Raw genomic sequence first — 25682 nt, 5'->3', positions numbered from 1 at the left:
GTTCTGCTTAAGTGGATCCAAGGCAGCTGGGTCTGAGAGCTGCCGGGGCTGCCCTCTGCATATGGAGAGGGAAAAATAAAGATGGTTTCTGACTGCCTTTATGACTTTTGAAAGAAAGGGCATTGGGACAACTGTAAAAGGAGATAGTGGACAGATACACAATTCTTTGTACTAGAAGAAAAATTATAACCTATTCATGTTTTTAGGGTCTTTATATTCACTTATGGCAGCATGTGGTTTCTTATAGTTTCCAGAGCACCTGTGTATATATTTTATTCTTTTATCTCCACCATAATTTTAAGATAAATTATTTCCTCCACCATACAGATTAAGAAACTGAGGCTTATTGATGACTTTCTAGAATCACAGAATAGCCAGAATATGCCAGAGTCAGAAGTTCTCCTTCTGGTCCAGAGCTCTGTCTCTTAAGATTCAAGGTAACCCAACTCCCTCATAACCATGAAGCACTGGGTTTTCATGACTCATTGACTTACAAAAACCTTTTGTCTGAAATATTTCATGTATACTAAAGAAATGTATATGTTTAATTTTATGTATGGTTGTACCATGTATATAGTACAAACAAAACTAAAATGAATACCTGGGTACTTATAATGAATCTTAAGAGATAGAGCATCACCAATACCAGTGAGGCCCAGCTGCCTTTCCTACATCCCTCTCCTTCCCCCTCGAGGGTAATGTTTAATATCCCTGTGCTTTTCATTTAATTTTACCACCTGTGTATATCACTACCCAATATATCATTGAGTGTTATGTGAACCATAAGCTATGATGTATATCTTTATACATGTTGGTTCATTCACTTTCATTTCCTTTTATTTCTGTGTAGAATTCTACCATATAATGTATTACAAGTTATTTATTCATTCTCTAATTCTAGTTTTTTGCTAATATAAGTGATGCTGCCATGAAGATTCTGGAAGGAGGTTTCTGGGGTCATAGTTGAACACATGCATCTTCAACTCTCTAAGATAACACCTCACCCCCAACCTTATTAAGATATAATTGACAAATAAAAATTGCATATATTTATGGTGTACAAAGTGATGTTTTGATATATGTATATATTTTGGAATGATTAGATCAAGCTAATTAACACATTTGCTACCTCAAATATTTATGGTAAGAACATTTAATATCTACTTTCAGAAGTTTTCAAGTATACAATATATTATTATTACCTATGATCATCATGCTATACAACAGATCTATAGAATTCATTTATCCTGTTTAACTGAAACTTTGTACTCTCAACATCTCCCCATTTCCCCTTCCCACCCCAGGCCCCGGTAAGCACCATTCTGTTTTCTGCTTCTGTGAGTTCAACTTTTCAGATTTCACATGTAAGTGAGATCATGCAGTATTTGTCTTTCTGTACTTAGCTTACTTAGCATAATATCCTCCAGGTTCATCCATATTATCACAAAAGACAGGATTTTCTTTGTTCTTAAAGATGAATAGTATTCCATTGTGTATATATAACACATTTTCCTTACCTATTTTTCCATTTATGGGCATTAGGTTGACTGTATAGCTTGCCTATTGTGAACAATGCTGCAATGAACATGGGAATGCAGATATATCTTGGATATACTGATGTCATTTCCTTTGGAAATATACCCAAAAGTGGGATTGCTGGGTCATGTGGCAGTTCTATTTTTAATTTTTTGAGGAACCTTCACATAGCTTTCCATAATGGCTGCATTAATTTTCACTTCCACCAACAGTGTACAAGGGTTCCCTTTTCTCCACATCCTCACCAACACTTACCTTTTGTCTTTGATAATAGCTATTCTAACAGGTGTGAGGTGATAGCTCATTGTGGTTTTAATTTGCATTTCCCTGATGATTAGTGATGTTGAGCATGTCTCATATACCTGTTGGCCATTTGAATGTCATCTTTCGATAAATGTCTTTTCTGGCCCTTTGCCCAATTTTTAGTCAGATAATTGTGTTTCTTATATATTTTGGATATTAAACCCTTATAACAGGTGTCCTCAAACTATGGCCTGTGGGCCACATGCGGGCCGCCTAGCACATTTATCCAGCCCTCTGGGTGTTTTTGCCGCAGCTGCCTGTCCTGCTTAGCAGCCTACTCATCCCAGGCCCACAGTGCACACTCTTCAATGGTCTGAGGGACAGTGAACTGGCCTCCTGTTTAAAAAGTTTGAGGACCCCTGCCTTATAAGATGTATGGTTTGTAGATATTTTCTCCTATTCTGTAGATTGTCTTTTCACTCTGTTGAATATTTCTTTTGCTGCAAAGAAGCTTTTGAGTTGGATGCAGTCCCATTTGTGTATTTTTGCTTTTGTTCCTGGTGCTTTTAGGGTCATATCCAAAAGAAAAAAAAATAATTGCCCCAACCAATGTAAAGAAGGTTTCCCCTATGTTTTCTTCTAGTAATTTTACAGTTTCGGGTCTTATGTTTAAGTCTTTAATCCATTTTGCGTTGAGTTTTGCATATTCCTTGAGAATGAGTGCCCAATTTCATTCTTCCACGTGTCGGTGTCTATCCAGTTTTGCAGACACCATTGAAGAGAGTGTCCTTTTCCATTGTGTGTTCTTGGCACCTTTCTTGAGGATCAATTGACTCAAATAGGTGGATTTATTTCTGGGCTCTCTATTCTATTTCATTGGTCTATCTGTTGTTATGCCAGTCCCATGCTGTTTTGATTATTATAACTTTGTAGTACATTTGAAAGCAGATAATGTGACGCCTCCAGCTTTGTTCTTTTTGCTCAGGATTAATTTTGCTATTCAGGGTGTTTTGTGGTTAAAATTGATTTTTTTATTTCTCTGAAAAATGTCATTGTAATTTCAATAGACATTGCATTGCATCTATAAATTGCTTTGGGTTGTATGGACAGTTTGACAGTATTAATTCTTCCAGGCCATGAACATGGGATACCTTTCCATTTATTTTTGTGTTTTCTTCAATTTCTTTTATCAATGTTTTATATTTTTCAATGTACAGACATTTCACTTTCTTGGTTTAATTTATTCCTAAGTATTTTATGTTTTTGATGTTATTGTAAATGGAATTGTTTTCTTGATTTCATTTTCAGAGTTCCTTATTAGTGTTTAGATATTCTACTGATTTTTATATGTTGATTTTTGTATCCTAAAATTATACTAAATTTATTACTTCTAACAGGTTTTTTATATATAAAATCATGTCATCTGCAAAGATAATTTTACTTCTTTCTTTCCAATTTGGATGCCTTTTATGACTTTTTCTTGACTAATTTCTCTGGCTAGGAGTTCCAGTACTATATCAAATAGAAGTGGCAAGAATGGGTATCCTTGTCTTGTTCCTGATCTTCAAGGATAAGCTTTTAGCTTTTCACCATTGAGTGTAATACGATGTTAGCTGTGGGCTGGTTATATATGCCTTTATCATATTGAGGTACATTACTTCTATACCTAATTTGTTGAGAGTGTTTATCATGAAAGGATGTTGAATTTTGTTAAATACTATTTCTTCATCTATTGACATGATCATATAATTTTTATTTTTCATACTGTTGATGTGGTATTTCACATTTATTTATTTGTATGTGTTGAGCTGTACTTGCATCCCAGGGATAAATCACACTTGATCATGGTGAGTATTCCTTTTAATGTAGTTAAATTCAGTTTGCTAGTATTTTTTTTTTTATTTCAGCATATTACGGGGTAGAAATGTTTAGGTTACATATATTGCCTTTGCCCCACCCAAGTCAGAGCTTCAAGCATGTCCATGCCCCAGACGGTGCATATGGCACCCATTAGGCATGTATATACCCATCCCTTTCTCCCCCCTCCCATCTGTCCAACACCCGATGGGTGTTATTACTATATGTGCATTTAAGTGTTGATCAGGTAATACCAATTTAATGGTGAGTACATGTACTGCTTGTTTTTCCATTCTTGTGATACTTCACTTATTAGAATGGGCTCCAGCTCTATCCAGGATAATATAAGACGTACTAGATCACCATTGTGTTTTGTGGCTGAGTAGTCTCTCTGCATCCATGCCAACATTTATTGTTTTGGGACTTTTTGAAAAAGGCCATTCTCACTGGAGATAAGTGATATCTCATTGTGATTTTGATTTGCATTTCCCTGATGATTACAGATTTTATTGAGGATATTTGCACGTATGTTCATTAGGGTATTGACCTGTAATTTTTTTCTTATAGTGTCCTTATCTGGCTTTGGTATCAGGGTTATACTGGCCTTATAAAATGCATTTGGAAGTGTTCCCTCCTCTTCAGTTTTTGGAAATAGTTTGAAAATGTTTCACATTAATTCTTATTTAAATGTTTGGTAAAATTCACAAGTCCTGGGATTTTCTTTAATGTTCAGATTTTCTATTTCTTCATGATTTAGTCTTGGTAGGTTCTATGTTTCTAAGAATTTATCCATTTCTTCTAGGTTATCTAATTTGTTAGCATATAATGGTTCATAGGAGTGTTTTATGATCCTTTATATTTCTGTGATATCAGTTGTAATGTCTCCTATATCATATATAATTCTGTTTGAGTCTTCTCTTTTTCTTGAGTCTAGCTGAAGTTTTGCCAATTTTGTTTATCTTTTTAAAAATTCAACTCTTAATTTTGTTGATCTTTTCTAATCTCTATTCCACTTATTTCTGCTCTGATTTTTATTATGTCCTTCCTTCTTCTGACTTTGGGCTTAGTTTGTTCTTTTTCTAGTTCCTTGAGGTATAAAGTTAGGTTATTCATTAGAAATCTTTCTTTATTCTTAATATGAGGGCATTTATTGCTATAAACTTTCCTCTTACAATTGCTTTTGCTGCATCTTATTGATTTTGGTATGTTGTGTTTCCATTTTCATTTGTCTCACAGTATTTTTTGATTTACCTTTTGATTTCTTCTTTGATCCATTGGTTGTTCAGGAATGTGTTAATTTCCACATATTTGTGAATTTTTGAATTTTCCTTCTGTTATTGATTTCTATTTTCATGCCTGGATTGTACCAATTTACAGTTTTACCAGCAGTTGAGATCCCGTTGTTTCACATCCTTGTCAACACATAAATTTTTTGACTTCTTAATTTGTGGCAATTTGGTATGTACAAAGAGCATTCCATGGTTTTAATTTGTGCTTCTTGATTACTAATGAGGTTAAGCATATTTTCAATTGCTCATTTATATTTCTTCTACTGTGAAATATGTTTCCATCTTTTGTGCATATTTCATTTGGATTATTTGCCCTTGTTTATTATATACTCTGAATAAAAATTAGTGGAGTTTTTTACTGTTATTAGTTTTATATGTCAAAATAACTTCTCTCAGTTTGTGGCATGTCATCATTTTGTTCTGTGGTTTCCTAACTGAACTGAAGTTTGAAGTTTGCATTTATTTGTGTTTTTCCAACTTATTTTTATGGTTTCTCTTTTTTTAATTTTGTTTAAAAAGTCCTTCTCTACCACAAAATTATAAAAATATATTCATATGTTTTTTCCTAAATTTTTTTAAATTTTGCTTTTTACAGGTAAGTCTTCAACTCATTTTGCGTGTGTGTGATGGTTTGAGGTAGGAACCCATTTTCATTTATTACCCATATAGATAATGAATTGCCCTACACCACTTCTAGGGAAAACCTTGGCTCCTCTTAACATTTTTCTCTTCTATGTGAATTTTATCATACTGATCAGGTTCCAAGAAAACCTCTGTTAGGATTTTTATTGAAATACTTTGTATCTATAGCACAGTTTAGGAAGAACTGACATTTACAATAATAAGTCCACCCATGAACATATGGATATCTTCATTTATTTTTGTCTTCTTTAATATCTTTCAATATAATTTTATAACTGCAGAAAGGTCTTGCATATCTTTTGTTAGATTTATTCCTAGGCACATCATGATTTTATTGCTATTCTAAATGATGTCTTTTTTTTAGATTCATTTTCTAATTCTAGTATCTAGAGTTTCAATTGATTTTTAGATATTGATATATTTATACATCAATCTTGTTATACATTCTTAATTTTATTAAATTATAGGTAGATTCTTTGGGGTTTTCAGCACATCTTATCAAAGAATCATGACTTTTTAATATTTTTACCCACTTATTCTACTTATATTTTCTATCAGATGTGAAGTTAGTGTTCTGCTCTTTCAGTGGCTAAACTTTATTTTTTTCCAGGCATTCTTAAATTCAAGTTTTTATAAATTGATGCCTTTATACCTTCCCTACTATGCAATATAAAACCCAATAAATCAATAATCATATTACTGTTTTTGGCTTATAAGCCATTATTGACCAAGTTCTAGTTTGTAATTTTTAATCCAACAATGTAAACATAATCTTTATTAAGCAAGTATATTATTTTTTTATTTACTTACATGTCTACTGTATTTTTGCTTTCCATTCTTTCTTTCATTTTAGACTTTTCTTTTTATATTATTGCTCTTCTTTCTAAAGTATATCCTTAGAGGTTCTCTTAGTAGAGCTCTTTTGGTCCAAACTTTTAGTTTTTATTTATCTAAAAATATCTTTATTTTGTTCTCATTCTTACAAATTAGTCTGTCAGGATTGAAAATTCAAAGGTAACAATTATTTTGTGTTAGCATTCTAAACATATAGTCTCTGTATCCTGGCCTTCATCATTGCTGATAAGATTCTTTATAAGTGATACATATATTTTTCATTTTAAAAAAATTATTTATTTGGAGCAGTTTTAGCTTCACAGCAGAATTAAGACAAGGGCACAGAGTTTTCCCATTTGCCCCCTACCCCTACACAGGTATAGCCTGCCCCCATCTCAACATCCCACACCAACATGGTACATCTGTTACAATTAATGAACATATGTTGACACATCATAATGTGTCAAAGTCTACAGTTTATATTAGGGTTCACTCTTCATGTGGTACATTCTATGGATTAGGACAACTGTATAATGACCTGCATATATCATTATAGTACCATGCAGAGGATTTTCATTGCCCTAAGAATCCTGAGTGCTCTGCCTATTCATACCATTTCCCCCCAATCCCTGGCAACTACTGATCTTTTTACTGTCTCCAAACTTTTGTTTTTTCCAGAATGTCATATAGTTGGAATCATATAGTAAGTAACCTTTTCAGATTGGGTTCTTTCACTTAGTAATATGCATTTATGGTTTCTCTGTCACTGAATAATAATGTCTGGATGTACCAGTTTGTTTACTCATTCACCTACTGAAGGTCATTTTGGTTGCTTCCAAGTTTTGGCAATTATAAATAAAGCTGCTATAGACAATGATGTGCAGGTTTTCACATAGACATAGATTTTAACTCCTTTGGGTAAATACCATGGAGTGTGATTGCTGGATCATGCGGTAGGAGTACATTTAGTTTTGTAAGAAACCACCAAACTGCTTTCCAAAATTTCTGTACCATTTTGTATTCCCACCAGTAATAAATGAGAGTTTCTATTGTTCTGTGTTCTCGCCAGTATTTGGTGTGGTCAGATTTTGATGATTCTAATAGGTGTCTAGCGGTATCTCATTGTTTTAATTTACATTTCCCTGATGGCACGTAATGTGGAGCATCTTTTCATATGCACCATCTGTATATTTTCTTTGGTGAGGTGCCTCTTAAGGTTGTTTTTTAATCTGGTTGTATGTTTTCTTGTTGAGTTTTAAGAGCTCTTTGTATATTTGTAATAATAGTTATCTGGTAGGACTTTGGCAAATATTTTCTCCCAGTCTATGGCTTGTCTTCTCATTCTCTTGACAGTATCTTTTGGCAGAGCAGAAGTTTTTAACTTTAATGAAGTTCAGCTAGTCAGTTATTTCTTTTGTGGATCACATTTTTGGTGCTATATCAAAAAAGTTACTGCTATACCTAAGGTCATCCAGGTTTTCTCCTATGTTGTTTTCTAGGAGTTTTGTAGTTTTGCATTTTATATTGAGCTCTATTATCTTAGCCCATTTGTGCTGCTATAAAAAAATACCACAGTCTGGGTAATTTATAAATAATAAAAATTTATTTCTCACAATTCTGGAGGCTTGGAATTCATGGCCACCAACAGTGTTTGTGTCTAGTGAGGGATCTTTTTCCAAAATGAAGACTTGTCACTGCATCCTCACATGGCAGAAAGGGCAAACACTGTGTTCTCATATAGCAGAAGGGTAAAAGGACAAAAGGGATGAATGCTATGTCCTTCCATGACAGAAGGATAGAAGGGCTCCAAGGGCCTAGCTGGTTCCCTCCAACCCTTTTATAAGATCATGAATCCCAGTCATGGAGGTAGTTCCATAATGGGACAATCACCTACTAAAGGCCCCACCTCTTAATACTATTGCCTTGGGGATTAAGTTTCAACACGAATTTGGGAGGGGATACAAACATTCAAATCATGGTATCTAAGATTTATTTTGAGGTCATTTTTATGAAAGGTATAAAGTTTGTGTCTAGAGTCTTTTTTTTTTTTTTTTTGGTATATGGATGTCCAGGTGTTCCAGCACCTTAGAGAAAAGACCGTCTTAATTCCATTGCATTACCCTTGCTCCTTTGTCAAAGATCAATTGCAGATATTTCTGTGGGTCTTTGTTTAGGCTCTCTATTCTGTTCCGTCCATCTGTTTATGTAATTCTTTCACCAATACCACGTTTCCTTGATGATGCTAGGTTTACAGTAAGTCTTGAAGTGAGGTGTAGTGTCAATCCTCCAACCTTGTTCTTTTTTAATGTAGTATAGGCTGTTCTGAGTCTTTTGCCTCTCTGTGTAAACTTTTGAATCATTTTATCAATACCTACAAAATTACTTGCTGAGATTTTGATTGAGATTGGATTGAATCTATAGCTCAAGTTGGGAAGAACTGATGTCTTAATAATATTGAGTCTTCCTATCCATGAACCTGGAATATCTCACCGTGTATTTAGTTCTTTGAATTTATTCATCAGTTTCATAGTTTTCCTTATGTATAATTAATTGATCTGTGCATTTTAACAATTTACTTTTTTGAGGTGCTAATGTAAATGATATTCTGTTTTTAATATCAAATTCCATTTGTTCATTGCTGGTATATAGGAAAGTAATTGACTTTTGTATACTGAACTTGCATCCTAAAACTCTGTTATAAACAGTTATCAGTTCCAATATTTTGGCAATTCCTTTGGATTTTCTATATAGATTTTTTTTGTCTCAGCCTTTTTTAAAGACTTTGTCTTGATGTTATGTAGTTTACTATAATAGTTCCAGCTTTAGATTTCTTTCTAACTATCCTGCTTTTATATGTGTTTAATATTATGCTTACTGCATTTATGTGTCTGAATAATCAATTCTGGAAAATTCATGTATTAACTTTTCAAATATTTCCTCTCATCATTTATCTCTTCTCTTTTTATGGAACTCTGACTTGACTTATTTAAGACCTTCATCCTATCTAACATTTTGATTAGTCTCCCTTTCATTTTTCCATTTCCTATTTCTAGGTGCTACGTTTAAAAAAGGGTATCTCTCTTTTCACTGACATTTCTTTTATGCTGTCTGCTTTATAATATAACTTGTTTTTGAAATTTAAATTTCAAAGAAAAAGAGAACACAAATTATCAAAATCAGTAATTAAAGGTAGATATTGCTATAGATCCTATAGACATCAGATAATAAGGGTATTTTTTTTGAGACGGTTTTTCTTTGTCACTTGGGCTAGAGTGCAATGGTATCATCATAGCTCACAGTGACATTAAACTCCTGGGCTCAAGCAATTCTCTTGCCTCAGCCTCCCAAGTACCTGGACTATAGGTACGCACCATTCTCTAGGTTAATTTTTTCTAATTTTGGTAGAGACAAGGTCTCGTTCTTGCTCAAGCTGGTCTTGAACTCCTGACCTCAAGCCATCCTCCTGTCTTGGTCTCCCAGAGTGCTAGGATTACAAGTGTCCAATACCATGCTTGGCCTATAAGTGTATATTATGAATAATCTTGTGCCAGTAAATCTGACAACTTAAATAAAATGAGAAGTTCCTTGAAAACAAAAATTTCCAAAACTGACATAAGAAATTAAAAATCTAAATGAACTCATATCTGTTAAAGAAATTTAATTTGTAATCTAAAATCTTCCCACAAAGAAAGCTCTAGGCCATATCATTTTACCAGTCCATTCTACCAAATATTGAGGAAGAAATAATACTGATCCTTCATAAAATCCTTTAGGATATAAAGAGGGCTGGAACACTTCCCAACTCATTTGATGTGGTCAGCATAACCCGTATCCTTAAATTTGACAAACATAAGAAAAGAACAATATTCATCATGAACATAGATACCAACTTAATAAAATATCACCAAAACTAGCAGAATATGAAGGATAATAATGTCATTACGAAGCAATAATTAACCTATGAATGTAAAGTTGGTTTAGCATTTGAAAATCAATCAGTGTAATATGTCATATTAATGGTATAAAAGGGAAAAAGCATATATATAACATCTCAACACATGCATAAAAATAAAATTTAATATTCCTTTATAATAACAACTCACAGTAAGTTAATAAAAGAACGTTATCAATCTGATAAAATGGCATTGCTATGATTTGTATGTGTCTCCCAGAGTTTATGTATTAGAAACTTAATTCCCAATGCAACAGTATTGAGAGGTGGTGGGACCTTGAAGAGGTGACTATGTCACCAGAGCTCTGCCCTCATGACTGGATTAATGCCATTATTGTGGGAGTGGGTTAGTTATTGCAGGAGTGGGCTCCTGATAAAAAGATAAGTTTGGCCCCCTTCCCCTTGCTCTCTCACATATACTCTTTTGCTCTTCCACCATGAAAGGCCTTTGCAATATATGGCTCCTTGACCTTAGACTTCTCAGTCTCCAGAACCATGAGCCAAATAAATTTCTGCTCATTATCAATCACCCAGTTTCAGGTATTTTGTTATAGTGCCACAAAATGGCCTAAGACAGGCATCTATAAGAAATCTACAGCTAGCATCATTACGTACTGAAATATTAATCCGTTTTCCTTATAGTCTGGAAATGGGCAAAGACTTTCAGTTTCACCACTTCTTTTCAACATTATAATGTAAATCTGAGCCATTTTAATAAGACAAAGAGAAGAAATAAAAGGCACAGAAATTGGAAAGGAAGAAATAAAAGTATAATTTTTTCACAGATAACATGGTATATTTTGAAAATCTAACAGTAGAATCTATAAACTTACTAGAGCTAATTAAGTGACTTTAGCAAGGTCACAGGATATAAGGCCAATATACAAAAAGATTAATTGGGTTGAATATACTTATAATGATCAAGTTCACTTTCAATTTCAGTGAACTAAAAATGAATTAAAATTTTTTTTAAAGTAACAAAACATCAAATATCTAGGACTATATCTGATGACAAAAGATGTCAAGATGTCTCTGCTGAAAATTACAGAACATTGCTGACGTAAGAATTTTTTTTAAAAAATGGAGAAACATACTATTTTTATGGATTGAAAAACCTAATACATTGAAAACATCCATTATCCTTAAATCAATATAGATTCAATATAATACCTATCAAAATGCCAGCAGGATAATTTGAAGAAATAGACAAGATAATTCAAAAATTAATATGGACATGCAAAGGCTTTAGAGAAGCTAGCTGAAACAACCTCGAAAAAGGAAGACAATGTTCTATTCTTGATTTTAAGATTTTCTGTAATGCTACAGGATAGACACATAGATCAATGGAATCCCTCATATATGTGGTGGTTGATTTTTGACAAAGGTACAAAATCAATTCAATGGGGAAAAGAAAGTCTTGCATAAATTTTGTTAGATCCACTGGATATTTATATGAAGAAAAGTGAATCTAGACATTTATCTCTCTTCTGTTATATAAAAATTAATTTGAGAATATCTTTGAGAACTCAGAGTAGACAAATGTGTCTTAGACTATAAAAGCATAAACAATAACATCAAAATAATTGATAAGCTGGGTTTTATCAAATAAAAAAAAGTTCTGTTCCTCAAAGGTACCATCAGGATAATGAATGTATTAATAGATAAGACACAGACTTTGAGAAAATATTTATATGACATTTATCTCTTTTTGATTTTTTGACCTTGGAGATTTCTATTACTTTCCCATAAGCTTACGAATATATTAATTATCAAGGTTGCTGTAAATTTAAACAGCACCTGGGCGTTTTGTGTAAAAGGTATTTCAGAACACTAGTATAGCATTCTGCCCAAAGTAAAAGTCAGTTCTTTGACTTTTCAGATTCTCTGTAAAATATAAAAGTTTTCTGAGCAGTATGGTAGTAACTACCTTATTTCACACTTAAACGGAATTATTTAGCCAAATCCTGTCTCGTTACCCCTTCAGAAGTAAAGCCTTATACTTATTCATATGGAGGAGGAATTACTACAAAGGAGTAGGAAACCCTGTGGAAAAAATGTTGGAATGGTGCATCTTTTTAGATGTTAGCCTTCTCGTCAATGCGGTTCTAGCTATACGCTTGGGTGTGTATTCCCTTATGTGTGTATCTTTGTCCCTGCAGATATAGCCACATGTATATACAGATGTTTTCAGATAAAATGTATTTTCAGATAAGAATGAAGTAACATTTTAACTTAGATTCATTGTAATGTTTGGGATATAAGATATCTAAAAACAATCAGTAGAGTGTGTGTACTGGCAAGAGACTATAGCTATTTTGTTTATGCTGTTGAGAACTAGTGCTTTTAATAGGAATCCATTTCTAGTAACTACTATTTGATGATACAAGGGTACTGTAAATTTTCTACTTCCTGTACATGATGAGAATGTGAATTTCCTCAACTCCAGAGAGCAGGTGAAGGGAGACATCGTGTAGTGGAGTTCAGGGGCTTTTCTGACCTCAGGTCCTATCTTTTCAGCTGAGTACATCCTGGAGACAAAAGACGAAGAAAAGTCAGAAAAGAAAAGGATGAAAAAGAATAACAGCAAATATGGGGGCTGGGGGAAACACACAGAAAGAAGGAAGAGAAAAATACAAGGAAAACCTGTAATCCTCGCGGCCTTGGTGGCGTTGGCCTCCTGGCTTCTTGTTTGTCTAGACCTGCTTGTGGTCACAAGAACCTTGTTCTGTCATTACTTAGTTGTATGACCATCAACAAATTTTTAAACACTCTTGGGTGTTTTTTTAAAATGTGAGGTAATACCATGTATTTTGTATTGTTATGAACATTAAAAGAGATAATGCTTATAAAACATGCAGCAGAGTTTCCGGTGCTTCATAAACACAAAATAAGTGGTCATTAGCATGACACCCTCAATATCCATCTTCTAGCCACAAGAAAATGTTTTTACTCTAGACAGTGCTTTTCAAACTATCTGTGGTGAAAAATCACTTTTTAATATGTCCAGTCTAATGTAGGTTGATACTTTTGTAAAATGCATGTTACAAAATAAATTGCCAGAAAAATGAAATGAAAAATACAAAGATACGTAAAATAAAGCCCTCAATTTTTATTCTTATATTTGGTAGACATAAAATACCTATCAAATTATTGTAAAAGTTATTGAGTGCTTATTTATCTTACCATGGACTGGAAACAGTTGGCCATTGGGCGCCGGGTCTGTGGACCTACTTTGAGTACCACTGCTGTGTACTGCTGTCTGTAAATACAGAAGGGGACTTGGTTTTAAGGCCAGGGCCTGGGCAGTGTTTCGAAGGCTGTGCTGGGGAGGGGTTTATGATCTAGGCTGGAGGCTCCCTCCCTAATGTGTTCATTTACGTGCATGCCTCTAAGGGCTTCCAATTCTCAAGAGTTTACTCTGAAGGAAATCTGAACCAAAAGCACTGTATAAAAATAGCTGCTTCTGAAGGTGATGGTTATTTAGAATCTAAGAGGGTGACCAGTTAGAGTTGAAAAGTAATCCAACAATCTATAAATGTTCAGTAATGTAGACTTCATCAAAAGATGTACTTTCTTACTCTCTACCTCACCAGTATTCCTTCCTATCTGGTGCTGGTTTATATTATCCTTGACTCTCAAACATATGATCGGAGTTAATATCCCAAGGCGATAAGAGTTACAAGAGTTGTCCACTGATAGTGATTTGCACTTTAAGCAAACAGCTCCTTTGGAGCTTCAGATTCAACTGGCATCTGTTGAAGATCTACCATGCCTTTGCTCATGCTGTGGGCTTGTTGACAGTGAGGCTGGTATTTTGATCAATGCCATTTATTAGGAAATCGAACTTCAGAGGGGTTCAATAAACTTGCCTGTAGCCTGATAGGTATACTAAGTCCAAATAAAAAGTTGTTTTGTTTTTGTTTTTTTTTTTACTATATCACAGGTTTATTTTCTTTCATGACATTTTTTCACTCTAGTTGTGTATTTATCATTGCAAAGTCCTCATTGGCGACTGCATAGCCTACCACAGTCCTAAGCACTGATGTCTGCCGCATGCTAGTCACCCAGGAGCAGAGCATCTTGGCTTGTACATCACCTGCATTCATGGCATTTACTTCTAATAGATGGTGACATTTTCAATGAGGTAATAATTAGCTGCATTTTAATGAATAACTTCGGTTAACTTTAAGACAGGCTAAAGAAGTTAGTAATTTATTAAATATCTTCAATTTAAGAAAGACTTGTAAATAAAGGATGATAACCATTAATTTAAATGAGACTGAGATGAAAGAAGGGATATAGTCTCAATTGCAACAGAAGATATTTCAACTAAATATAGTAAAGAATTTCCTGCCATCATGGTGCTTTACAGCTTTGGGGTGGTCTTAAAAGCTCATATAAAGTGATAAAGAATAGGTGTACAGCTTGTTTTCAGATTGGCTTGGCTGAGAATTCTTGGAGGTGTGAAGGAATTGACCTCATTACCAGCAGATGTGAACTGCAGTGGTCGTGTCTCATAGAGGTAACCTCCAGAGAAAAGAATATCTACTTTTGGATGTTCTGTTACCTTCACTCATTCATTCATTGAATATTGAGTTCCTTCTAAGCACCAGGCTCTGTTCTAACACTGAAAATATCATGGTGTATGTGGCACAAGAGACTCTTTTCTCATGCAGCTTGCATTCTCGAGGAAAGGCAAAAAGCCAAATATTAATAGTTGAACAAGGTCATTTTTTAGTGACAAATGTTATTAATGAAATAAAACAGGCTGTGGCAGGTCGTGGGATTATTCATTTTAAGTTTGTTATCAGGACAGGCCCCCTTCCCACCATGGTCAGGGAGAGGGACAAGGAGCTAGATCCATGGGGGGTCTTGTGCACCACAATGAAGAGCTTGGATTTTAACAGTGGGAAGCCAAGAGAGAGTCTTAAACAGAAGGATAACATGACTCATATTATATTAAAAAGGCACCCCCTGTTTTCCCGCTTGGAGAGAAATGGGATCGGGACAAAGGTGGAAAGAGGAAGGCAGTTGGGAGGTTGTTGCAAGCTCCCGAAGGCAGGAAGCATCCAGGCAGGACGTGGCAGTTGCAGTCCCGTGGACTAGGGTGACAACAACGGATGGGAAAGGAGGAGTCAGGCTACCAGGAATTGCTTAGCATTGGACTGGGGTTGGGGTTAGAACAAGGAAGAATTAAAAATGACTCCTTGCTTGGATAGTATTATTTACTGAGGTGAAAGAGACTAGAGGAGGAGCAGTTTGGGAGAGAAATCAAAATTCTCTCTTGGCCATGTCACATTGAGATGCCTGTGTGGCATCCAAGTAGCTGCTATTGTCAAGTAGACAGTTACATCAGTGGGTTTCGAGTTCAGTGGTGAATTAGGGCTGGAGACATAAATTTGGTAATCTTGAACATAGAGATGCAGCTAGAAATCTCTGTGGGCCTGTACGGGATCACCTGAAGGGAGAAGGTGCTGGAAGAGAGGACCTAAGTTTGGGCCCCAGGGCACTCAAGCCTGACACCAAGTGTCTAGAGGAGGAGCAAAGGAGATTGGGAAGAAGCACCCCAGAGAGTGGATGTCACAGAAGGGTGAGCTGGGGTCCAAAGATCCACTGTGTGGATTCCGCACATTCTGGACCCACAGAGCTTCAGGACTGACCTGTGAGGGGGCTGACCTCAGTAGCTCTAGAAAGCCAAGGCACTGGGGACATGCCCTGCTCCCCTGGACCCGTCCTCTCCTCTTGTTCCCAAATCTGGAACTGCTTCTTGCATTGTGGCTGCCTACAGCGTGTGGCGCATGCAGTTCATCCACTCAGCAAACGTTTGCTGAGCAGCCAGCTGGGGCTGGGACTATGGGTGTAGCCTCAAGCGAGTGATCTACAGTCCCTGTCCTGATGGAGCTTACAGAATCATAGGTCACCAGTGAGGAGACAGACACATCCAAGGAGTGGAAATGGTGGAGATACAGCTGCTTCTAGGACAGACGGTGTGATTTGGGCAATTCTGGTTGTTCTAAGCCTCGTTTTGTTGTTGTTGCTGTGTTTTTGTATATTTGTTTTCTGTCTGAAAACTGAAAGTAAGTTTGGGAGGCTTTCTAATATGCCCTGAAGATGTGAATGAATGGATGTGTGAATGAAAACTCCCATAAAGCCCATCCCATTGGAATCCCAGCCTCTGAAAGGGTGAGCGTGGGGAGGGCGGTTAGCATTTCTGTGGTGAGTTCCATTAGGTGCGTGGCCTGCCCTGGGTCTCACCTTCCCTCCCCTCCCTTCAAGTCCCTCCTCATGGCTTCCCTCTGGCCCGTTTTTCCTTCAGATTCTAGCTCCTCTCCTCTCTCTCCACCATTCCCTTTCAGTCAGCTTTGGGCCTCCTCCTTGTTCCACTTGTCCATCCCAAAGCGCATGAAAAGGGTTTATTTTAGCAGGGAGGAATCTTTTGATGATGACCCAGGACATTTTACCTTCCGAAGAGGAATCTTTTAATGTTTAAATTATCTGAGGAGGATGAACAGAGGATTCTGGGAAATTCAAAGCTTTTTACAAAGGGGAAAAAAAAATGTCCACGCAGTGATAGGGAGTGTATAAAGGCTCAACCTGGTGACAAACTCTCAGTCACTCCCTTGAACACGGCCACACCGCTCCTTGGGAACCTCCGACGCTTTTGGGGAGGCAGCCGATTGCGGTGGCTTCTCAGGGGAGTGCAAAATGTGTCTCTTAAAAGAACACAGCCATTTGTTCTCTGTCAAGATGCCTCTTTTATACTGTAATTAGAGTGCTGTTGGGGGGTGCGAAGGGTGGGGAGAGAAGAATGTGAAATGCTCCTACTTCCCTGTGGCTCATTCTTCCTGCGCCGCAGGGCTTTGAACCCGCTGAAATATTGTGACTGAAACATACACTATTATGTGCATAGGCAGAGAGAGAGAAAGCAGCGTGCGTGCCTCCAAGTTCGAGCCTTGGCAGTGTCTGTGTGCCGCAGGGAGGTGCCACGGACGCGGGGAGCATTCAACAGAGCAGGGAGACCCGCATTCTGCTGTGTGACTGTGTCATCCATTGCTCCTTGAGCCTTGATGTTTTCCAATCTGCAGAACTTCTAGTTCATTTCTTCAAAGATTTTAAGGACCCCCACGTGAGAACTCATAACTTTTCAGTGTTCACAGCACGTGTTCTTCCTGTCCGTCCTGCTGTTGGAAGGGATCCATGGAGCAGTGGGTATGAAACGGTGCAGCCTTCAAGAATGTTCATGGGTTTTTTCATTTTGTTTTGAATTTTATTTGCAGCAATACCAGCAGTTTTCTTGATTGTTTTACTGGGTAATCAGTTAATGTCTTTCTAGCGCATGCGAGCAGGGGAGATGGAAGGGTGGTGGACAGAGGCTCCAGGGTGTTCTTTCGCTCACGGTTGATGACTCCTGCAGCAGTTGGCACATACTGTATGGATAACATAGAAGCACTGCTGTTGGGCCTAAAGATCTTTAATAGGAATGTGTCACAATATCCGGCTGACTTACACACAGAGCCAAACTCCTGATTTCCACCCTCTCAAACCTGCTCCCCCAGTATCTTTTCCATTTCAGTTCATTTCCCTCCATCTGTCTACTTGTTGTAGCTGAATGCCTTGGGGTCATCTCGGGCTCATATCTCTGTTACACTCTTCGTTCAAGGACCAGCGTGTCCTCCTGGCTGGATCTTCAGGGTAGATCCAGGACCCCACTATCTTCTGGGAGCCCCACTCCAACCACTCTGGCCAATTCCGCCATCATCTGGACGTAATGGGAAGGTCACCCACTTCTTCTGTCTGTCCTTAACAGCACAGCCATAGACACTCTCTGAAAACGTAAATGGCATCGTGTGAGTCCTCAGCTGCACCCCCACCGGCGCTTTCCCAGTCACCCTAAGTGAGTCAGGTCTTCATAGAGCTTCTCAGGCTCCACGTGACCCAGCCCTCCAGCTCCACCTGGCCTGTCGCCCGCTGTGACATCATCTCATTCGTCCAGCACTTACTCAGCCCACTCGAGATGTATCAGCCCCTTTCTGTTCTTCACAAGCTCCTGCAAGATGCTCCTGCCCTCAACTTTGCCCTGGCTGTCACCTCTCCCAGGCCCCCATCTCATGTCACTCCTCAGGTGACCCAAAATCCCAGCCCCCACCCCCACCAATACTGACTATACCTCTCGTCTGCTGTTTTTTCCCTGAGGGCTTATCAGGATATAACATACTGTCTATTATACTTACCCTGTTTAGTGTTTTTCTCCTTCAGTATAATGTAAGCCCTGTGGGGACAAGGACTTTGCTTTTATACTTGCTACTGTATTCCCATATCCTAAAATAATACCTACCATGCTGTAGACACTCAGTAAATTATATTTTGGAGGGAGAATGAATATATGCATATGAAGGCCTCGATAATATGTTATCTGATAGCTTCACAGAAATGTCAGTAACACGAGGTGCTCTAAGTGGCTGTCATATGTCCTAGATACTATCCTTTTCACTTGCTATCTATTTAAGCCTCACAATCAACCTTTTGAGATAGCTGTGGTATTTATTCTAATTTTACAAATGGGGAAACCAAGACTCAGGTTAAGAACTTGCCCCAGATCACACCATGATGAAGCTGGGATTCAAACCCAGGTCTGTACAATTTCAGAGCCCCTAACCATTATGCTTGAACACCCTGTATCATACGAACTTTAAGGTTAAAAACCAGAGCAGGAAGCATACTCCATTTTCTTCATTATTCCCTTTACACTGATTGCCAGGCCTTTCTTCACTATACCTACTCCAGCAAATAAGTAAATGAGATCTCGATGTCACCAAGAAAAAGGCAAAAGACCCATCATTCCCTGAGATCCTAAGGAAATCTGGAAGCTGTGAAATAGTGCTGGATTTGAACGTGGGGATCTAAGTGATGCCCCGGCCAAGCAGCAGACCTTGGGACAGCAAGTTGCCCTCTCTCTAAGCTGTAGCGTTCTTGCGTGTAAAAGGCTGGCCTGGGACAGGTGGTCTGCTGCGTCCTCCTCGCCTGACATCCTACTCTGTTAGACTCATGGCATTTCTTCTATTGCTGTGAATATAGAGTGAAGGGCTGAAGGAAAGGGGGTACCATACTTTGTGTAATGCCTTTTATTTGCCTTAACCACTGTAGGGAAGGATTTCTGCTCATGGGAGGAGCCGTCCCAAAGCCCTTGATTCTAAGGAAGAGTTGCCCAGTATGACGTTGTGCCTGAGTATTTATTTGCACCCCTCACCCATTTGGACACCTGTCCTGCTTATGAGAGTCAACAGTGGGTAGGATTTAGAGGGCTAGATTCTGTTCTGGCCTTTATTTATTGACAGCCTAAGTCTCCTTAAATCCTTTTTGGAACAAGTCAAGGGATAAGGCATAAATATCTATAATACTGCTGAACTGTGTGACCTTCAGTAAGTGTTTACCTTCTCTGGGGCTGTGTTTGCTCCTCTAAAAAAATGGGAGAAAAGATTCCCCGGGTTCATAAGAACACTGAACACTGAGAACATAAGAACACTGAAAAGTCTCACCCCTGCCCCCAGCTCATTACCCAATGGTGTTGAAACTAAATCACTGCCAACACACAATTGCCCATCCGACTTTCCCAACTTCTCTGTTAATTTCAGAACTTTTAGGATTGGTGAGGTTTTGCTGGATATCTAACCCAAATTCCTCCTTCCTGAAGCAAAGGTCTTACAGGAACATGGGCAAGGTTTCCTTGTGGGTAGCAAACCCCTCTGAAATAGAGACTCTGAAGATTAATAGGAGTGTGACCGTGCGGCTATTTGTGTGCTTGGCAGAGTCTGTCTACATATGCCTCCTGTGCGCGCATGAGCATGTGTGCACCCGTGCCAATGTGTGTGTGATGAAGCATGCAAGTGTGTACAGGAGTGTGGGCAAACAGATCTTTGAGTCACACAGGCCAGCCCATCCTGGCGGGCTTTGTCTTCCTTTTGGTTACCATGACAGCAGTGATGGCCTCGCATCAGTAAACAAAGCTCCCTGTGTGTACTGAGCTGGGAGGAGAGGTCTGGCTAAAACCTGAGCCAAACAGTCCTCCAGCAGAAGCTTTCTCGCCACAGCGGGCCTGTCAGAACATCGTCCCCGCTAGACAAACGTGGAAATACCTGTTTAGATGCCATGCGACTCCAGGGTGACATACGTGGGCAGAAATTTCAGCTGGAGCAAGGCGTTAGTGCATGTCAATTCTCATCCCCAAGAGTTAGTAGCATCATGATCAATTCTAGACATGTGCAACACCAAGCCCTTCTCATCAAAACCCTATGGGCTAAAAACAGTCACATTAATTTATTAAGATACAGATTAGCCACTTTGTGAATTATCTGTGGCAATGGCTCCTTTATAGGTCTATGAATTCATGAAATATTAATTTTAAAATTAACCTAAACATGATTTCAAAGAGAACTCAGCCTTCTTTCCCTTGTCCCCTCCAGGCACACACGATAAATGTTTTGGGCATTCTACCTTGTCTGAAATTGTCTATGTCATTCTTCCATTTCATCTTCTGTGCATACTGTAGAATTGGCTGTGTATGAGTAGTTGATTTTTACAATTTACGCTTCTCATGTAAACTGCTGGAAAACAAAAGCAGTCACAAATGCAAATTCAGTAACTAGGATGAAAGAAGAAAACTGTACTTAACCATGCGGTGCAAGGAGACCAGCCTTCCTCCGAGCGTCTGTAACTGAAATTTGGAAGCCCAACCCTTGCACACATATGTGGCAACCAGAATAGAGGCTCATCCATGCTTAGCCCCAGCTCACCTTCCTTTCATGTATGTGAGAGCTGTGTTGTGAGGGGACACTGCAGTCACCCTCCCCCGGGGGTGCCAGAGTGGGGCTGGAGGAAGCATCCTAAAATTATGGATAAGAGAGTTGGGTAAAGGGAATTATCTGCAATGAAACACAATGTGGATTTTTATCATTATGCAATCTCTTCTGGAAAGCCAATCAGGACTTGTACAGTAAACCAGATTTGTCCCTGCTCTGGTTATGAGCAGAGTTTTCATGTGTCCTGATGTCAGCCCTGACTGATGAAGAAACCGTGGTTATAGCCCAGTTTATTAGTAGCAGAGGATGCCTGGATCCCTTGCTCCCGACATGGACCAGGCAGGGTTTCTTCTGCATAATGTGGGGGTTTATCTTTGCTCTCCTTGTTTGGAACTCTGAGGTCTAGCTGCATCCGATCTCATTTCTTTTCCATCTTTGGGTGTAGAAAGACTGGATGAAACAAAGAGAAAAAAAGGTGGTCACCATCCTCTTACTGTAAGCTACAGGCCAATGCCAAGGGGCCTTCAGGTCATGGATACTCTTCCGCTGTAAACCAGATTTCCACTTTCAAACTTCCTGTGGCTTGACCCAAGGCAATTGGATAAACTGAGATAATTCAGAGGGCCACTCTCTGAGCTGCCTGACAATAGGGAATGTGGCAGTGGTCATCTGGTTGACTAAGTGACAATCATACGCTTTAGCTTTGTAAAAGCAGCATCATCTGAATAACCTCAGGATCCTCTGTGAAGAGGAGAAAGTACTCAGGTCCCCAAGGAAGAGAGGGACAAGTGAAAGCGATATGCTTCCTTTTCCCAGGTCTAGCCACCTTGTATACTCCTGAGCCTGGTGGGTATATTAAATCTGAGGTTAGGATATTTGCTTATTTCGAGCATGTAATAGAACTGAATCTTGTTTGCTCGTGTTCTCCCCAGAATGCCATATGTGTATGAATAAATGGACACAAAATCAAGCAGTATATCACTAGCTTGACTAATGCTGTGAATTTTATTCTATGTCTTTATTAACCCAACACAGAGCAATGCATTTTTATGTTGCTGTCTCAAAAAAACGGGACAGTCCCTTTAAAAAAATCTTTGTTTTTATATCCTTATTTTCCTCAACTTTGGACTGAAATGAAATCTCTTTTGTAGATTGTAAATGTTGACTTCTAGCTATCAGGGAAGATAGCTGAGGCATTGTGGAAACAGAACTTAACCTAGAATCGGAAGACGTTAGTTTAAATTCTGTCTCTGCCTCTTGCTTAATTGGGTTATCTTGGGCAAGTGACCTTTCTGAATATCCTAGGGTTTTCAAAAATATAATTGAATTAATTTACATGAAAATTTGTAAATTTTTAAAAATTTTAGGTGTGCTATGTGAATATTAGCTCTTAATATTTTTATAATATCTGGAATCTATAATACCAGGCACTGGGTTAAACTTCATAGGTCCTTGTTGGAATATGATACTAGGCAGGCTCTGCTTGGCTTCATGAAAGCTACAGACTAGGCAGGAAGACAGACTTATGGGCACAAAAAAATGACAACAGTAATGGGCAGGGGTGAGAAGAGTCATGAAAGATACTGGTGCCAAAATTTCTACCGGGCTCCCAGTGAAAGCACAAAACAGAAAAGACTTATTGATGAGCATGATGAAGAAGGTCTCCCACTTAGAGCTTTCCTCCTCCACTCAGGTGCTGGAGCTGCTTAGGAAGTACCCCCAGGGGTGCACAGTTTTTGCTTTACTTTTTTTAGCCAAGAGACTTGCCCACATTTGTCAGGCTCTGGGCCTGTGAGTCCCAGCCAGGATGCCAGGTGGGAGGCTGGGAGACAACGGGGGCCTGCAATGGCAGGCAAAAAAAAAAAAAAAAGGCGGGGAACCCAGCTGGCGAGACCCAGAACCAGGAAACTTCTAAACACGCAGGGAGGTTAGACTGGGGTTTGCTGGCCTATCCCACCAGCGATCAAGCTACACCCCCATCCTAGGGGCCAGATAGGGGTGACACACCACGTGCTTCATAGACTAATTCTACAGTGACTTTAGTGGGGCTAACCAAAGGGACACTGGTGGCAGTGTCCAGGAGTTACTGCTAGTTCACCTGGGTTTTTCGGGGTGGGCGCAGAGATGGAGCGCTTCTTCATTTAAGCCTCTGGGAGCTGGGGCAAAGCTATTAGTGTGCTCACCTGGTCAGCCTGGTAAAGGAAAATATCTCTTGAATATATGGTATGTGCAAGGCCTATTCTAGTCCTGAGTAAGATATTAATAGAATGTTTTCCAAAAAAACTCACATAGAGGGAGCAACAGTCAAACATCCATTTGACCACACTAAAGGTCTGACTATAAGATGAACTCTGCAGAGAGAGGTAGAGTGGAGACCAGAAGACAGGGGGGCAGGGTAGGGGGTTGGGAGAAGGGAAAGGCCAAACAGAAGAGGTGACGTTTTAACTTGACCTTGAAGAAGGCGTTTGACAGACTCAGGAAGATAAAGGGATTGCAGGCAGAAAGCAGTATAAACCAGCCTTGAAACCCACCCTGCGTGTGTAGGAAGGATGGGCGGCATGCAGTGGTTGGATGGTGGCGGTGGTGGGCTGTGGGCAGCTGCAGGGTGGCTAGGGATGGTGGGAGATGAGGTGTGGGCTCAGATGTGAAAGCCTTGAAGGCCGTGTTAACTGTACCTCTTTCGGCAGAGGCGCGGGAGGCTGTGTTGGAATTGATGGTAGAGTAGAAAGAAGGTGGAATTTAGAAGATCTGAGAGTCATGGTTCCTCTCAGTGGCTTTGTGTCCTAGCACATGTGCCCTCTGAAAGAGCCACGTAAGCCTCTTTAGCTTCAGTTTTCTGAGCTGGAAAATGGAGACATTGGTGAGAATGCTCACCCCCGATGCTCAAGGGCAATTGCGTTCCTCTGGTCAGAGCCTGCTGAAAGTCGTCTTTTTCAAGGTCTTGCTTAAAATATTACCTTCCTATTAGACATCCCTGGATCCCTCCAGAGCTTCATTGAAAAATCAAGACACATACATGTGAAAGATGAAGAAACTCGCATTCAAAAGTGTCATGGGTCTTGGAAACCGAGTGGGGCACCATGAACTTGAGTGCTTAGAGCAGCAGGCCTGAGTTCCGGTTGTGGCTCTGTTTTTTTACTTAAAATTGATCAAGTTGTTTGACTTTTAAATAGAGGGTGAAAATACCTGTTCTACCTTCTTAGAGTGGTCGTGAAGATTAAATGAGCAAAATGTATGAAGGTGCTTGGTAAATTAAGAAGTGCACACAAATGTTATTACTTACGGTTTGAAGTGGTAAGATCCAATGGTGTTTTAAAGAGATACGCTAATAGCTGTGAGATGGATGAGATGAAGGGAAGAGAGACAGATGGTTGAGAGACCAGAGAGGTGCTATTGCAACAGTCGGGGCAGGGAAGGATGAGGTGTTGGACTGAGGTCATGAGGATGGAGAAGAGAGGGCACATTCAAGTGCTGTTTGAAAGTAGAAAAACAGAACAATGGAACCATTAATAATTGGATAGCAGAGATAGAAAGAAGCAAAGAACCAAAAGTAAGATCTTTGGTGGATGATGATGCCATGAACCAAGCTAGCTTCAAGTTACTTCCAAATTGCTGAAATGCAGAAAGGAAAAGGGGGCATCCCACGACTTAAATTCTGTTACCCTCCCTGGCCCTGGTCGCTCTTCATTTTGACTCTCCCCTTCCCTTCCCCTACAGCACCTTAGTAAAACCCACTGATGCCAGACATGGGAGAATTTCTCCTTCCAATGTGCCTTGTCCTCCTACCCTCAGCCTGACTGTGACCATTATAAGCAGGTGGCTGTGCCCAAGCAAGCAAGCTGTCTTGGCAGGAAGGCCAGGTGCGTGCAAGCAGGTGTCTCTGCATCACGGTAGACTGGCCCCTCCGCTTCCCCTGCTCTGTGTCCGGGGCATGTCGTCCCTGGTTTCTTCTTTCCTGGACCTGAGGGAGGGGCTGGCAGGCCCGCAGTGGGTGCTGGGCTCCCTCATCCTCAGGCTGCAGCTCCTTATTCACGGGGATCATCTCGAATACAGGGGACAGCTTCTGGGGTGGTGGGAGGACATCTGGGGCATGGATGGGGGCCCTATATTAGCAGGGGGGCCTCCTGGGTGTTTGGTGATAAGAAAGGCTTTGGTAGAGGTGGTTTCTGGAAGAGTCTATTAGCAAATGACTATTTCTTTAATCCCCATTTGCTCACCCCATGTAATTTGACCCTCTTCCACACTCCCAGGGAACCTTCAGTCCTCTTCTCTCCTCTTTTTCCCATGGCGCTATAGTCTTTTCTTTTTATTTCTTATTATTTTTTTCTCTAGCTTTTTCTGGGCAGGACTCTGCCTGGTGGAGAGTTAGTGTTTTTACTCTCTCATTCCACAGAGTGGCTTTGGTCCCCAGTGCCTGCCACGGACGCTACCTTCTTCCCAACCCTCACCTGGGCTTTCCCATGTCTGGTCATCTCCCTGCGCCCCACCCCGCCTGCCCTTCTGCTGGGGCCAGGTGCCCGGCCCACTCTCCTC

General features: G+C 39.3%; 1 protein-coding gene across 1 annotated transcript in view; it reads left to right on the top strand.

Annotated features, from left to right (window-relative positions):
• The window catches only part of CACNA1E (calcium voltage-gated channel subunit alpha1 E), a 470804-nt gene that overhangs the window by 348726 nt on the left and 96396 nt on the right, over positions 1-25682 (top strand). The gene's annotated exons all lie outside the window — the stretch shown is intronic.

The sequence above is a fragment of the Microcebus murinus genome, chromosome 23 (assembly GCF_040939455.1).
Source record: "Microcebus murinus isolate Inina chromosome 23, M.murinus_Inina_mat1.0, whole genome shotgun sequence".
Lineage (NCBI taxonomy): Eukaryota > Metazoa > Chordata > Mammalia > Primates > Cheirogaleidae > Microcebus > Microcebus murinus.
Note: the sequence above shows the minus strand (reverse complement) of the source record. Positions and strands in the feature narration are given on the sequence as shown.